The following is a 12823-nucleotide window of genomic DNA, read 5'->3' as shown; positions in this document are numbered from 1 at the left end:
CTGCTCAGTAGTTCAGCTCTCTAGGCTGGGGAACCTGTGGCCCAGAAAAGGATGCTGAAATGGTCTCTGGGTTGTGCTGACCAGCTGCAGGTTACCTTGGGCCCCTCTGGGAGCAGAGCAGGAGGCTGGAGAGTTGCGAGTGTCATTCTTCCATTTAGTGATCAATTTTCACATTTCTGAAGCTGTCTCAGCTGTCTAAGGTGTGTGTGGGTGTTCTGTGGCTCTTGGCCATATGAAGATATGTGTTTTTCTGTGTCAGGGAACTTGAACATCCTTGTCTGGTACTGTAAGGAGGATGCTATGCCATAATTCTCTTCTATAGTGTTCCTCCTTGCGTCATGTGCTTGAGCCAAACATCTTTCTAGTGAAAAGTCCTGGGACCTGAGAAAGCAGGCATAAGAGCTGCATTTCAAATCCGTGTTTTCAAATGATAACTTTGATAGTTTATTAGTTGTCAGGATTAGGCATTTTCTTTTTTGTAGGGCTAATATACATCTGAATAAAAATGGAACTTTGTAGATCACAAACTTTGCTAATTTGGGCAAGAGAATGCTAACAACGGAGTGCATAAAAATGCATGAAGTCTGGAAAGAATTGCATGTTTCTGAAATTAAGCATCCTGACTTCTTTTGCTTGAATTGAAAACTTGGGGGTGATGCAAATATAAAATTCCATACAAGATTAAGGTACAAAGTAAATAACGAATGCATGTCAAATGAGTTTAGGTTTAGAAGTGTCTTTTGCAGTAGTGTATTGGCAATGTGATTTGCTAAGCATGGTCGCACTATCCAAACGTGTTATCTGCAGAACACGGTACGTGGTCCTGTGTACGGGCGTGTTCTCAAATACTGGTGTGTTATTCTGTAAAATGATAAACCACATGATACTTCGTAAGCTTAAAACCAAAATGTGTTTGAGTGTCTCTTAGCATAACAGATTAAACAAACAAACAAAGAAACAAAAAAAACAGCAGAGGAATAGTAGCCCTTCCCTGCTTGTTTACTTACTGTTGTATCGATCGGCTCAGGCCCAACCATACACGGTACTCACAGATTGAGCTTTATTCTCTTCCTTGCTGAATGCGCCACCAAAACAATACATGAAAACACACTTTATAATGCGTTTGAGAGATTACAGCTTTTATCTCTTTGTCTTCCTGCTTTTCTTTATTTTTAAATATGTTGCTACGTATTATCTATTAGCATCACCCGTTTTCCCTTTAAATTATACCTTCCCTCTTTGTTGGTCTCTTTATGTTTAGACTTCTTATCATATTTATGTCTGTTTTCTTTATGGCCCTTAAATCTAACAAGTTATATAGATTTCCAGATACTGAAGCAAACTGTGAATTATGGCAATGCTTGGCCTAATCCAGCGTGAAGTGATACCATCTACATTTTAAGTGGCTTGGCATTTCCACTTGAACTCTTTTGCAACACAAAGCTAGAGGCTTTGTAGGAGAGCAAATGTAGTTTAGTGGCGCTTGCATAAGGTTTGCTTCCAGTGTGTGAGGGGACAGAATAAAGGGGCCTGTGTGAAATATACATGTAGGCAAGCATCAAGAGAATATTTTAATATGACTATGGTGACTGTTCAAATTGTAATAATATTTATTTGTCTAGCTATAAGAAACCAGGGCTCAGTGGGAACAATTCTCAAGTGTTCCTTGAGTCTCCCCGGAGGACTGACAGAGGCATTTTGAAGTATTTTACTGTGTAGCTATGATGCATCAGCCAAACAGCCTAACATGAAAGCCAGACTTTTTATATATGTTTGGGTCAGTGCAGGTTAAGCTGTCAGAGTCTGCATTTGAACTGTATCATTACTTATAGCACCAAGTGTTACTGAGCGTTGGCTAAAATTGCTGTTAGATGTTGAATTAATAGCAGAAGCTAAAGTTGCTAGTTTATCATGCAGACATTAATGGCTTGGTGTGATCATATTTAAAAATATATGTGGGTATAAAAAGAATACTTCTAAGCCTTTTATGCAGTTTTCAAAGCAGCCTGTAGAGATTGAACTGTGTTGTTCCCCAAGCAGGAAAAATTAAAAAGAGAAAAAGAAAGAAAAACAAAAAGAAAACCCCCAAACTTGCTTCAGTTGTGGTGTTATATATAAGGATTGACTTAAGTAGGCTATAGTGTGAAAAAAAATAGCCTGTATGTATATTTTGCCCTTTGCAGATGAATAAATTAAATGCCTTACTGCAAGTGGTTTTTGGTTGCTCTTAGGATTAAAAGAAAAAAAAAAAAGGGAAAATAAAGTCCAACATCTGCTCGGTTTGTTCAGCCAAGAACTTGCCTTTAAAGCACAATTACAGGAAAAAGCCCAAGTGCTAAGGTCAGCAAGCAGAAGAGGCATCACTTCCCAGTAGATGTGTAGGTGTACCGGTAGTTTAAGAACCTGCAAATCTCTCTGTGAGGTCTCTTCGTTTATGCCAGATAGCAATATTTCTGAAATTAAGGAATGGTGTTAGAATTTTCCAGTGCAGCGCGGTGCACTGCCTGCAGGTGTTTGAGAACAGGAGGGTCGCGTGTGCTCGGCGTGCTGGCTTTGCCGGCTGCAGTGCAGGCATGGAGCACCCCGCCACAGGGCATTTCGCCAGCTCAAAGACCATCCTCAGGCAGAGCCGTGAAGTGATGAAAGCCATCACTACACATTTCGGCTTGTTTCTCCATTTGTTTAAAGCACCTTGTGGCTTTGAAAGCGCAAAGTGAACATAAACTACTGGTAACTAACTTTCCTTTCCTCGCCATAAAGTCCCGGCAATTGATGGAACCAGAGGGGTTTTTTATGCTCTTACCAACTGGCGTTGCTCATAAAGCAGTGCTGTGCAGCTCTTACTGACCTTGAACTGGGTTGTTCACTCCCTCCTGGTGACCTGGAGGGGTGCACAGGGTGCTGTACACCCGGCCTGCTGCTTCCCCGCTGGGTGCCAGAGGGGAGCATGGAGCTGGGGGGGACTTTCAGGTAACTGCTCCGCAAACAGAAGAGCTGAAGGAAGCTGCTTTCCATCTCTCCAGCCCTGCTAATGTTTGTGGAAAAACAAATTTCGATCGGGTGCTGATTTTACTGCTTTTTGGCCTGCTGCATCGTCTCTCTCTTTCAAGTCAGATCACTGATGTCTGAAAGTTCAGCATTAAGCATATTTTCTGTACCATAATAGCAACAAAAAAAGATCGTAGTTTGATGGTGATATGACTGTGTTGACCTTATATATCTATTGGGTACCACACTGTGAACAGTTCAAATTTCATACTGGCTCAACAATGCAACTTTGGGATTATTTTTACATATGCTGTACCCTTTGAGCTTAATGCTGCGTTCACGTTTTAGCAAGCTACTGATGAGACAGAGGGAATGTAGTGGGTAAGTGACAGCAAGCTCAGAGCAGAGAGAGACCATTCGTATCAACAAAATAACTATTAATATAAAATCTCCTTCTGAGAATAATTTATGAATTTAATTTAGCTTTTCTTAATTTTTAATCTCCTAACAAGAAACTGGTCTATACATGTTTAATAAAGGTCTAATTCATGTACATCATGTAGCTGCATTAATTTTATGATGTCACTACTGCTTGATTTTTAAAACAAAATTGTCTCGTCACAATCTAGTATATCGATACTCCATACAAATATGAAGAACTTGTCTTTGGGGAAGAATCCAGCCAGGTGGATCTTAGGACTGAACAAAACTGCTATACAAAACTGGGCTAAGATATGCTGTAGAAAGCTTTATCTCTTTCTGAATTGGAAATTCAGTTTGCAAGTGAAAAAAAAAAACAAAATGTTTTTTATGCCGATAATGAAACTATTGATACTGAACACTAAATAAGTAAGTACATAAATAAATCTGGGCAAAACCCCTGAGAGCTTGCATTTTCACCAAATTTGAATCAGAACCCAGCTGAATCAACTTGTGTTGCCCAAGACTTCTAGCTCAATTGTTAATTGTTTAAAATTTAACAAAACCCCACAATGAATCCTTTGGGAGACCTGTCTTCATATAGCTCTCATAAGAACTTGAAATGGGAAGAAAGTCTATAAACATGTTAGCTGATACAAAAAATGAAGGCTGGAATAGTAAGGAATGGAGATGTTAAGGAAGAATCTAAAAGCCAGAAATGAAGTGGACATTTTCCCACTTTCTAAAGACACACTTTGTCGGATCAAATGCGGACACGCTATAAATATGAACCATGCCCTTGGCAACTGCTCCAAAGACTGCTGAAGCGTGGGCACTGTTTTGACTTCATGTAGCTTAGAGTGTGCCCCATGTACTGCTGCCCCTCAGGCCAACTAATTGCTATTTTTTCCTGATCTGTTTACGTTCTGTGTTAGTGACAAAGACAGGTATTCAAGTTTTTCTGTGGTGCTGATGCTGACAGATTTTTAGCTGTGAGGGGATCACTGCTCTCAGATTAGTGTTGCCTTAAGAACCACAGAGCGCTCAATAGAGAATATCAGACAAGTAAGATGCAGAACGATAGGTAGCTGAGCGGTGTGATTTGAAATGGTTTCGAGTACGGAAGTTCCTGCAGGAAGGACCACGGTGTGTGTAGGTGCCCATACACGCTTATGGGAGCGCACCCATGGGTGCACGCAAAGTGATGTTTGTCCATTAATTAGATGCTTTCCTCATTTAACTAAGCATATGGCACACAATTTCCGGCGAGGTAAATTATGTTACAAAGTACTATCCTGCTTCAAAGAACTGACACCTGGTCTGCATCCCACTGAGGGAAAAAACCCTCAGAAATTACGTTAATGGACTGAACAATAGTTGGAAAGAGAACACCATTTATTACGGAGAGAACTGGGTAATGCTATCTTTCAGACTTCCTGCTGTCACTCTATTTACTCTAGCCTGTTGGTGCCTAAGTAGTGATCACTTGAGGCAATACATTAAGACTTGAAAGGAACAATATATTTTACAATTAGGTTAGCAAACACAAGCAATGGTATTTCTCCCTGTTGATAATTACAAATCAATTATGTTATATGTTTTTAAAAATGATAACTCCCACGGTGTTTTTGCGAAGCAAATGTTCTCTGAAAGATATAAGATCTTAGGGCCAAGTACTAGAACATGTGCAGTGGTTAGCAACAAAAATGTTTTAACCCTGAAGCAACACTTCTGTGAAGAATAGATTACATTAAGGTCAGCTGGAGCAAACTGCTGCTAAACATGGTTAGCGTATAAGAGAGAGATCTTCAAGGAGAGAGCTAATGGAACTGAATTTTTATGTCTAATGAAGTGAAGATCCAGGCTCTGATGCAACATTTTATAATCTGTTTATTGTACTATAGAGGTTTTTCTTCAATTCCGTGAGCAATATTACAAGCATGAAGTAAACTGTTCTATAATAAACTAGTGACTAGAAGAGTCTGATTTCCACAAATCATCATTTCTATTGCAAGTAATTGCTGAGTTAGTTATTTGTTTAAAAAAAAAAAAGGAAAAAAGAGAAAAGCACTGAAATTATTTACTTTAGCACTATATATAGGCTCATAGAATTAATTCTCAAATAATCACGGTAAACCAATTCCCCAGTACAGTATTTGTAACCGTAATAATGTAGAGATGAGAATGGATGAATGGTCTCTCCGGAACTTAAAGACCACTTCTAATAAAGCAGTAGCAAGAGAGATACATAAAAAGAGCTGAGTGGGTTTCCTGCTCGTGGAGCATGGCTCAGTAGTTGCATATGTAGTGTGCTTGCTGGGCACTGGTAAAACCACCTACCAGAGGAGCTGCCTTCTGATAGGAAGCAGGAAGATATTGATACGTTCCTGAATATTTCCTAGCTTTTAATACGTGTAAATGATCCATTTTACCCATGTTCAAAAATTTTGTTTGTACTTTTGTTTGGTATAGTGACTGTGACTTGGTGTCTCATTTGTTCTTTCAGTCTTTTGCTGATGTTTCTTGAAGGAACTGTAGACAGGACGGTTACACGTGCCATTGTTGTGAGGTTATGCTAGTAGTCAATCAAAATGTTGCCTTTGTATTGCAACTTAAATAAACATGGACAACATGTTTAAAAAAAACAACACAAACAACCAAACAAAAAAAAAACAACACACCAACTTAATTTGTATATGAAAATATCATGCTTGCAGGTGCAAATGGGATAATTGTGCGTGGAAATAATCACAACTCATTTGCATGTATAATTTGTATATACAGTAATGGCATTTGCATATCTACTGGTGCAAAAACTTTGTTGGAATCCAGATAATTACTTTTGTATTTGTTAATACCCCAAAGCATTTTCACTTTTACAGTGTCTTTTTGTCATAGAGGATCTTACAATAACATACGCATGTATGATTACGTATATGATATTCTTTCATAAACTGGACAGGGAAAGGTTATGTCTGATAGCCTTCCATGTCCATGCATTTTGTTTTCAGAAAAAGGAAAAAATATATAAGGAAAACACCATTCCCAAACTGTCTCTGGCTTTTTTACCTGGGAATTTAAGGCAAAAAAAGGAAAGAGAAAGCAGCTCTGAAATGAAAGAGGAAAGAAACCCAAGCTGATAGAGAAGGTGGCCCTCAGTGAAATGGTCAGCATCCCTTTTCGTGATGCAAGCTGCTGATATTGCAGCCTCGTGGCATTTCCCATCAAATATGACAGGCTTTATAGCAGTTCAGATTTAGAGTATGGGGGAAAGTACAAATGGTTAGAAAGTGAGTGTTGCAGGCAATTGCTGTAGAGCTTGTTGTCACTTAGTGCTAGTGAAGCCTAAATACTATGTTATTGTCCTGTTGACAGCACCTGGAAAAGCAAACTAAAAAAAGCTTTCAGTTCTTTGACACTGAAGTATTATTTGTACTAATTTTCCATGTTTTGCTTCAAAGAATGGATATAAAACTTTATCAGCTTTCAACTGCATGGTTATTGTTGAGTGATTAGAGTTTGGGAATAAAATGAGTTAAAAATGCACCAACGTGCTGCTTTGGCTCATGTTAAATATACGAAGAACATACGTGAGTCCTTTGATCATTTCTGCTGATCACTGATTTTAGACCTGTTTTGTGTATGTGTCAGAGAGAGAAAAAAAATCCTCAGCTGAAAGCACAGACCTTTCACAGCGCCTAGTAACACTATAACTTGTGATAGAAAATAGTAAATTAATTGGGGCCTATACTAAATGCACATATTTAAAAGAGTTCTGCTGCATGGTAACCTTATGGTTTGTATTTCTCTTCTAGTTTAGAATAAAATTCTAATGAAATTAAATAGCATTTGAAATAAAGTGTAGTGCTATGGTACATAAAGTATGGAAAGAAGGGGCCAACGCAGCACTGACCCACTCGGGGCTGAGCAGAGGTGGGAGCAGCAGTGGAGGAATGTGCATGTAGAATGGCAGAGGATTTGCCATCCACAGAAGTACCAAGAGCCCAGATAAGGTTGCTCAGAACCTCTTTAAAAGGAGATCCCCACAAAAGCACACCATTTCCATGGTTGCTGTAGTATTAAGTCAAAAATGTTTACACAATAATTTTTAATTACAAAAAGGGGTTCCTTTGGGCACTGCAATTCTGAAAAACTATGCAACTGATATCCAGAACCAGTAGCTAATACATTTCATGTGCTTTTTTTGACATGCGCATCTTTTAGTAAAATGGGGTCTTTCATGTGGCATGTGTTGTGGAAGGCAGGAACAATCTGCCAGGCAGACATTTGAACCCTTCTGGGAAAGCACCCCCCCAGAGAGTTAGAGCTGACTTTTCCAAAGGCTTAAGAACATCTTTTAGGCCCATTCATTGGGTGGGCTGTTGCACTTTAAAGAGTTTTTAGTTTTCAGTTGTCTTAGGAAGATGTGGTGAGAGTTCCTGGGCAGAACACTGCTACTGCTTGGCTTTAAATATGGGCAAGTTCATGGTTTAGACCAAACTGAGAAAGGGTTCTTTACACATTTTTTTTTCTTTCTAGTATTACTAGGTTTCTGTGCCTGCTACATGTTATTGACTACATAAAATACAAAATCTGGTAAACTTTATGATCCAGTGGAAAGTCAGTATGTCAGATGTGTGAAATGGAAGCGACTGATTTCTGTAGAAATTCAGAGTAGAAATCACCATGGGAGTACTAACAACTCTGAAAGAGCAGAATTTACTTTAAAACATCTCTCCCTTAGAGTAGAGAAAAGTCTAGAAAGTTTGACATTATGAGGAATATCATTATAATTCACTCTCTATGTGACAGTTGACTCACAGGCTCCCATCACGATCTTGCTGTGCTTGCTGAAGTTTCTGTGTCAAAGAGGCGTTTGGAGCAGTGGCTGGTATGAAGTGACACAGTGCTTGCATATGCGCGTCGCGTATGTGCAGTATTTCTGCAGTTTGTATTCTGTGCACTTGAAATTCTGTATGGATGGCTTCAATTCATTAATAGGTTACTCATCATTTATGGTCAAGTGCATCTGCAGGTCCCCTAGAGTTTACATTCAGGAAGTATAGCAGACATCAAAAGTAAGCCAGCTGGACATTTTTGCTATTCATCTTTTCCTGAGCGTCTTCAGCTGAACAGAAATGATGAGTTGTCCACAAAATAAAATGTCAGTTTTTATTTATGTTAGTCTCAGAGGTAAGGAGGCATCTCTGCCAGCATTTTGGTAGAACAGAACCCTTATTTTTCAGAGATGAGAATGAGTCCCTGGGGGTAGCATACATGAGGAGGAGGAAGGACTGTGAGCATCCCTCTTTCCCTTTGGGCTACAAGAGCTCTCCTAATATGTGTTCTCAGCATTTTCAGTGTGGTGGAGGAGAAGCCTTGCCAGTGATTCTGGTACAGCAAAGCACAATAAGATTAGAGAAGTACATAGAGACAGCTTAAACTAATGCGAGGCAGAAAGCTGATTATGGGCTCTGTTAATTCATTGGATTCAAATCAAAATGTCTTAGTAGCTAGAAGACCTGCTGAGTTTAGTACTATGTGTTACCCTGAAGATTATTTCTAGCAGTAATATATATAGTCTGGATCTGTTATATGAATGCCCATTTTGTCATTTTGTGAGAAATGACAAGTAACTCCAGGAAGAGTTATGTTATCTATCTGCTCAGTCTGACAGGAACAAGAACAAAAGTGTGTGTGTTTTGGTTGGTTGTTTTTCCAGCTGAACGTGTGGTGTACAAAAACCAAGTCCAGAGTTGTGTAAGCAAGTACAGTAACAGAAGCTAACCACTTCTGTAGCATTTGTCTAGGTATCTTGATGTTACAGGAAAAAAAGACATCAACAAAAATACTATTAACTAAACCGTGTAGAATTTGTTATTACAGTTTTCCAAAGGGACACACAGTTTCCAAATATGAATAGTTTTTTTTTGGTGGAGAGAAGGATTCCTGTGAACTGTTAGTGTAATTTCTTGTAAACTTTCTCAAAGCTAGTCAGAAGTATGCATTACTACAAGTTTCTTTCTTCTTCATTGACAATCATTTCTCTACACTCAAGAAGACCCTTAAAAATACAAGTTAGTATGACTCTCAGTCGTAGTCAATTTTTTTGCTTTTATCAAAGAAATTCATTACTGTTATAGTTAAGTTCTGAAGAGTAACTAGTGGCTTTTTTGGAATTAGGCAACAGACGTTATCTCTTAGACTGCACTTTTGACTTTCTTTATATGCTTTGACATTTTATTTTATGTAATATTGTAGGGTGCCCCAAGGTGCTTTAACCTTAAGGCTGCCATAAAAATAAAGTGATAGATGAAATGCTTCCCCAGGAGCATTTTGGGAAAACTAGGCTATCAGGTCATTGGTATGTACGGCCATGAGTTAAAATGCACAGTAAAAGCAGTTTCAGTAACCCACTAAAAATGCATCATTTATTCTGGCTTATCCATTGCACTGTACAACAAGAGTTCCTGAAACTATCACAGCTCCTTTTCTAAAAATGCACATGGAGACATTCTGTCTCCCAAAGTGAGGAGCCCAGTGCAGAGCTGAGAATCATTTGGGAGAAAGTTAAACACAGAAGGGAACTATGATTCTTTCACAGCTGAGAAGTGTTCTGCTCAGTGAACTTTTATTTTTCCTACATAAATTGGGGCAAAAGATAAGCTAACAGTAAGTAGTACAAGGATTGTATAATAGGAATCTGTGTCGAAGCATAAATGGTGCATGTAAATCCTGCGTAACTTTTTCAAGCTGTTTTGCTCTTTAGATAAGTCTAGCCCCAGATGCAGTGTGCAAGCTGGATACAGTGTGATTCTCTAGGTGACTTGTGAACATGGTCATCTGAGGGGCTATCTTTTCTCTCATGCTACTGAAAACTTTCAAGTTAGAGCAGTGTGAGATCAGGAGTGCATCCAGCATGTTCTGCGTGTTCATGGGCTGTGGAGAACCTGTGTGTGGTCGGAGTCTACAGATGTCCTTTTGCTACTGCTGTGATCAGAAGAGCACTTGTGTTTAAGGGCAGTTACATCTGCTTCTCAGTGATGTTGAGGTACCTACCCATGAGCTCCTGTCCTCTTGGGATACAGGGCATAAGAAGGTTTGCTTGTTCCCCCCAGCTCCCTTCCCTGGTGAATGGCAGTTAATGTGTAAGGAGGGGTGTCTTTTTTTTTTTTTCCAAGCGTTTCTTTAAGTCTGAACAAAACAGATTACTCTGAGCCTTTCAGTGCTCTGTAAAAAAAAAAAGTCTAACCCCAGCAATCCTCAACCTTAAATAAAGATTTTTCTGTTGAATTATTAAAATTCAAATAATTGTTTATGATTTTCTGCTTATTATCTTGAAGATATCTTAAAGCAAAATAAGCATTCATGCGAGAACCAGTTATTAAGAATCCTAAGTGCTGCCATTGTTGGATACCCTCAAAAAAAAAAAAAGGAGAGCACCTTTAAGTGCTTTAATAACTGGTTGTCACTTGCTAAAGAATGGACACCTAGAATAACAGCTATTCATATACAAAAAAAAATGTTACGTTTTAGTCATGGAAAAGCTTAAGCATGTATGGTTATTAATTTCAGTGTAAAGAACCAAATTTACTCACTGGTAATGAAACCAGCTTTCTGGTATGCAAGAAACAAATCCTTACTGTGGGGACACGGTGTTTCAGCTTTGTGCAAATACTTTGAGGTAGGATTATACACACCCTCCTTTTAAAATAATAGTTTATCTACCATTCTGTGTTTGTGTCACATAGTTATGTAGGTGGAGATAAAGCATATTTTTAAAACCGAAAGGTTATTTTATTCAAAGAAACTCACTGAGTCACAATACCAACTGACTTCTGTTTTATTAATTCTCGAGTAAGTTTGTTTAGCATCTTCTCTGAAATCCTTGTATTTATGTACTTTCATTCTGCGCTTATATATATATGATTATGTATATATTCTTATATATGTATAAATCACTTTTGGTTTTAGGCTATCGTCTAATAAAAACCTCCTGAAGGCTAAAGAATTCAGAACAGCTCTTCATTATTCACAGCAAAGCATTTGTCTCTTGCATATCTGAATGCTGAAGGTTTTATTACCAGTCTGAGAATTTGCTCCTTTATATTTTTCTTAAAAAAATAAAAGCGTGTAAAAAAATTAAAACAACAACGTGGAACAGTTCTGTATTTCTTCTTACAGTATTTAGTGTATTGTGAAATATCACTTCATATTAACGTATTTTTTTTTCTGGCTCACTTGCTCTAAGGTAATGAGAGAAAATGTATTATAACCTGAACTTGAAGTGCATGATATAGTTTTAAATCTTTTCCTATAAATAGTAACTATCACCAATCCACAGTATCTTAAAAAGTGGTGCAGTAGTTCATTTTGAATTCTCACAGGGTAGTTCACAGTGATTGGCTTTCTGCATTAGTATCCAAACATCACAAACTGTGATTTGGATTTTGCTTTCTGGGTCTTGCCTTTACAGAATAGCCTATCCCATAGACAGTCAATCAATTCTGTGTACTGTAATTGTGTTAAGACAGCATTGCAAAAATCTGTTTACAGCTATCTGTCCATCGATCCAGAAAGAAAGCAAGGACTGAAAAACAAGAACAACTGTCAAAGCTTCAATGCTTCCTTGCTGATTCTTCTAATACATAGGGTAAGATCCAGAGATATTGGTAACCATTTTAAATACGATACCTGCAAATTCCTGTCAGGCAGTAATACTTGAAACGGTAGTGTTAATTTCTACTCTCACAATATGAATGCACTGTGAGATTTTATATCTCTATATATGGTGTTATTTAATGAGATTTTGAGAGATCTTTCTCATGAATCTGTAGCCCTGATTGTACTTTAAGCTACAATATTTAATGAATTTCACCTGCATTGAACAAAATGAGAAGTGTAAGAGCTGGAGGAGGATGTGCGTGCCTCAGACCCTTGTGAAAGCAGTGAGAAGATGGAGAATTAGCTAATCAAACTGCTTGTTATTAAACACGGACATTATGATTTTCCTTAGCTTGTACAGTGAAAGTGATGTATCACGGATGATTCTTATGGAGGAGTCTTATCATTGCCATGTGCTGGGAAATATGAGAAATATGCCAAAAGAGGATAGAGACCTTTGTATTGCACTTGGACCCCCAAGTTTTCCATGTTTCTTTTCATTTACTTGTTAACATTTGACTGGGATGTTTTTTATCTGTTCTAGTCAAAGCTTCTGCAATTTCTCTGTATTTATTCACTGTCTTAATATATATGGTTTGGTGTTTTCCCTGACCTTTTTCCCTTGCTCTCAACTATGCTGCTTAATTTTGTGCAGAGAAATACAAATACTCCCTGTGGAAATATAAAATGTGGTTTTGAAGTGTTCTGAATGTGAATGCTCAGACATTCTGCTGAGAAGGGTACACCAATA

The 12823-nt window shown here is 38.2% G+C and overlaps 1 protein-coding gene across 15 annotated transcripts in view; it reads left to right on the top strand.

The window, feature by feature from the left end:
* Window positions 1-12823, top strand: part of LOC308176724 (uncharacterized protein) — a 297961-nt gene that overhangs the window by 186997 nt on the left and 98141 nt on the right. The window contains exon 3 of one of the 15 annotated variants that reach the window (XR_013938532.1): window positions 11965-12038. The exons of the other annotated variants lie outside the window; for them this stretch is intronic. The gene's annotated coding sequence lies outside the window, so the exon portion shown is untranslated. Of the gene's footprint in view, window positions 1-11964; window positions 12039-12823 lie in introns of those variants that run through there. 15 annotated transcript variants of the gene reach the window in all.

This window comes from Anser brachyrhynchus (genome assembly GCF_964034855.1).
Source record: "Anser brachyrhynchus genome assembly, chromosome: 12".
NCBI classification, from domain to species: domain Eukaryota; kingdom Metazoa; phylum Chordata; class Aves; order Anseriformes; family Anatidae; genus Anser; species Anser brachyrhynchus.
This window is presented reverse-complemented; position numbering and strand designations above follow the sequence as displayed.